A 4,721-nucleotide genomic window follows, 5' to 3' on the forward strand; every position below is an offset into this window, starting at 1 on the left:
AGAAAAGTGAGTGGAGGACATCCTGGACCTGGGAGGAGGTAATGGCAGGGGACAAGACCCTGCCATGGAAGCAGGCGGAGGCAGCGAAAGAGGAACGGCGACGATACGAGGGGACATGGCTAGCACGGAAGCCCGAGAGGCAGCTCCAAAAAAAAAAAATCGGGGAGGCACACGGGGAGATTGGCGGAGGTAGGGTTTAGACCTGAGCCAACTCCCCGTGCTTACCGTGGGGAGCGTGTGACTGGTCAGGCACCGTGTTATGCAGTGATGCGCACAGTGTCTCCAGTGCGCATTCATAGCCCGGTGCGCTCTGTTCCAGCTTCCCGTATTCGCCGCGCTAGAGTGGGCATCCAGTCAGGACGGGTTGTGCCGGCTCAGCGCTCCTGGTCTCCAGTACACCTCTTCGGACCAGGATATCCTGCGCCGGCTCTACGTACTGTATCGCCAGTACGCCTCCACAGTCCAGTACGTCCTGTGCCTCCTCTCCGCACTCGCCCTGAGGTGCGTGTCATCAACCCGGTACCACCAGTGCCGGCACCACGCATCAGGCCTCCAGTGCGCCTCCACAGTCCAGAGCTTCTGGCGACAGTTCCCAGTCCAGAGCTTCCGGCGACAGTTCCCAGTCCAGAGCTTCCGGCGACAGTTCCCAGTTCAGAGCTTCCGACGACAGTTCCCAGTCCAGAGCTTCCGGCGACAGTTCCCAGTCCAGAGCTTCCGGCGACGGTCTACGGTCCGGGAACCTCCTGAGACGGTCTACGGTCCGGAACCTCCTGAGACGGTCTATGGTCCGGAACCTCCAGCGACGGTCCACGGTCCGGAACCTCCAGCGATGGTCCACGGTCCGGAACCTCCAGCGACGGTCTCCAGTCCGGGATCTCCAGCAACGGTCCCCAGTCCAGGATCTCCAGCGACGGTCCCCAGTCCGGGGTCTCCAGCGACGGTCCCCAGTCCGGGGTCTCCAGCGATGGTCCACAGTCTGGGGTCTCCAGCGATGGTCCACAGTCCGGGATCTCTAGCGACGAGCTGCAGTCCAGAGCCTCCGGAGATGATCCACAAAGGGATCAGTGTAAGGAGGGGGGGCTGCATCCAGAACCGGCGCTGCCACCGAGGGTAGATGCCCACCCGTACCCTCCCCTATAGGTTCAGGTTTGCGGCCGGGAGTCTGCACCTTTGGGGGGGTACTGTCACGCCCTGACCTTAGATATCTCTGTTTTTCTATATATTTTGGTTAGGTCAGGGTGTGACTAGGGTGGGTACTCTAGTTTTTGTATGTCTAGGGGTTTTTGTATGTCTATGTTGGGCTGATATGGTTCCCAATCAGAGACAGCTGTTTATCGTTGTCTCTGATTGGGGATCATATTTAGGTAGCCATTTTCCTCATTTTTGTTGTGGGATCTTGTCCATGTATTGTTGCCTTAGTGCACATCAGTAGCTTCATGGTTCGTTTGGTTGTTTGTTGTTTTGTTAGCTGAGTTTCAGTTTATTAAAATTATGTGGAACTCTACTCACGCTACGCCTTGGTCTCATCATTATGACAAAAGTGACAGTAGAAGACTGATATCCTTTAGCAGCATGCACCAGGTGTACCAGGTAACAACCGATGAGACAGATGCTTTCGATGGATTTGAAGAGACTTCAAACCACAAGATATGAAAGGAATTATTATGGATATTCAGCCAGCTAACTCAGCCTTCAGTTTGCCATTCGTCTCCACTATTACACCTAAACCGACGTGGAATACAGGTCCTCTAAAATACAGATTCTTATGAAGTAATTGACAATATTGACGCCTGCAGTGAAGTTCAACATCATTATAAAATGGAATAATGGGGAGACTATGTCTATGACTCCCTCTCATATATTGACATTCAGACCTCTTGACTTCATTCACCAAACATATAGGATTCTGAATGGAATAGATCTAATGATACTCTAACCATATGAACTTTTGAGACTGAGCATTATATTACTGCGGCGCTCGTTGTCTGCAGAAGCAGCCCTTTGGCAGTGTGGCCAAATCAAATTCCCATGAAGAGGAATGGGCCATCAGAGACTATATTGACCCATCTATTATCTCTGTTTCTGTATTTAGCTGAGGAGCATGTCCAGGTCAGCCCAATGCTGCAGGATCGAAATAAACAGATGCACAAACACACTAACAAGCTAAAGGGTTTATAGCGCGGGTGTCAAACATACGGTGTGCGGGCCGGAGGGGGTCCAATCTGGCCCGCGGGTGGTTAGAGTTACTTAAAATGACTAACGGTGCATGTACACTAGATAGCGGTAAATTTCCGCATGCCGCTTAGGCTACCCATTGAGACTTGCTTGTGGGCTTGCTGGCAGCACATGGCAGCATATAGCAGCATGTTAGATTGTGCATCAAGAATTCAGCATAGCAAGTTTGTATGAAGGTCTGGTTATTAAATGGGTAGATAGTTCAATAGTAATAAAGGCTATGGTGACAAACAAACTTGCTGCCCTGATTCCAATTGTCCACATGGCTGGGAGAACCTATTCAACTAAGTAAATTTATTTTGAAAATGTAAAGAAAATGATGTATTATTAGCTAACTAGCTACAGTGCAGGCTAACTCAAATAAGCTCCTAAATGAGCTAGCTAGTTGGCTGTGGTGTACTCCTCAATGCTATCGAAGGAATCCCGGAACATTTCAGTCTGTGCTAGCAAAACAGTCCTGTAGCTTAGCATCTGCTTCATCTGACCACTTTTTTATTGCTCTAGTCACTGGTGCTTCCTGCTTTAATTTTTGCTTGTAAGCAGGAATCAGGAGGATAGAATTATGGTCAGATTTGCCAAATGGAGGGCAAGGGAGAGCTTTGTATGCGTCTCTGTGTGTGGAGTAAAGGTGGTCCAGAGTTTTTTTCCTCTGGTTGCACATTTAACATGCTGATAGAAATTTGGTCAAACGGATTTAAGTTTCCCTGCATTAAAGGCCCCGGTTACTAGGAGCGCCGCCTCTGGGTGAGTGTTTTCTTGTTTGCTTATGGTGGAATAGAGCTCATTCAAGGCTGTCTTAGTGCCAGCCTCTGACTGTGGTGGTATGTAAACAGCTACTAAAAATACAGATTAAAACTCTCTAGGTAGGTAGTGTGGTCTACAGTTTATCATGAGATACTCTACCTCAGGCGAGCAACAGCTCGAGACTTCCTTAGATATTGTGCACCAGCTGTTATTTACAAAAATACATAGTCCGCCGCCCCTTGTCTTACCAGACGCCGCTGTTCTATCGTGCCGGTGCAGCATATAACCAGCCAGCTGTATGTTGATAGTGTCGTCGTTCAGCCACGTCTCCGTGAAGCATAAGATATTACAGTTTTGAATGTCCCTTTGGTAGTTTAATCTTCTGCATAGGTCATCTATTTTATTGTCCAAAGATTGCACATTTGCTAGCAGAATGGAAGGAAGTTGGGGTTTATTTGATCGCCTACGAATTCTCAGAAGGCAGCCTGCCCTCAGGCCCCTTTTTCTCCCGCTCCTCTTCACGCAAATCACAGGGATCTGGGCCTGTTCCCGAGAAAGCAGTATATCGTTCGCGTCGGCCTCTTCAGACTCATTAAAGGAAAAAAAGGATTCTGCCAGTCCGTGGTGAGTGATCGCAGTTTTAATGTCCAGAAGTTATTTTCGATCATAAGAGACGGTAGCGGCAACATTATGCACAAAATAAGTATAAAAATTTGTTACAAACAACAAATAATCGAACAATTGGTTGGGGGCATGTAAAACATCTGCCTTCTTCTCCGGCGTCATCTTACATCATGATTTGTTATCAGGTATATTATACTTTAATAATCCACAGTGACCTGGTGATGTAAAAGTCTAATAATTACATTGTCTTCCATATTCCTACAGATACCTGGAGATTCCTTCAAAACTATTGCCTACAGTTAACGTGTAGGTTACTACAAGGTTGGGTGACCAGGGCCATCTGGAACTGCCTCCTGGAGGAATTCAGGTGTATGAAGGTTACTTGTGTCATGCATAACTTCATGAGGATGGACACGAGGACCAGGAGGGGGGTCTGCAACTCACCGCCGTGTGCCAGAGAAGAAGTCTGCTGTTTCAAGGATGGTGTCCAATAACGCAGCAAGAGAGGCATTCCATGTGCGGGAGATCTTCACCTCTTACTTCTTTGAAGAGGCTCCTGTTCCCTGGCAACACCATAGACTACACTATGCACAACCAAAGGCTCTTTTAAGAGCCATTCACATTGCAATAAGAGTATTCTTCCATTTACTTAGCTAAGTCAACTGCAGTTATTCAATTCCCAGTTTCTCTCCCTTTGATTTATACTTCTTAGAAGTAGACGGTGCTGTTTAGGTAAGAGTGTGATGTCTGTACAAAAACAAAACAAGCTATTTTAGATCACCCATATTGAAAAAATGTAGGACAATTAGACACCCTATAACCCACACCTACACACTTATGTATCAATCTGATTGATGGATTGTGTTGTGCAGTAAGCAGGCTCAGGTGTATAACTGTAGCTCCTTCCATCTTCAAAGAATAGGCAAGAGGGCCAACCATGGAGAATAGTAAGACACTTCATTATTTCTATAACTATGCTATATTGTTTGTCCTTGTGTGTCCGTTCATGTTTTTTCAGTATAAAGTACTTTGCAGCCACTTAGTGTGGTGTAGACACCAGGTTACGCCACACACACAGATTCCTGTTGAACACTGTCTCTTAAACTACCTTATTTTCT

Source organism: Salvelinus namaycush, chromosome 3 (assembly GCF_016432855.1).
Source record: "Salvelinus namaycush isolate Seneca chromosome 3, SaNama_1.0, whole genome shotgun sequence".
NCBI lineage: Eukaryota > Metazoa > Chordata > Actinopteri > Salmoniformes > Salmonidae > Salvelinus > Salvelinus namaycush.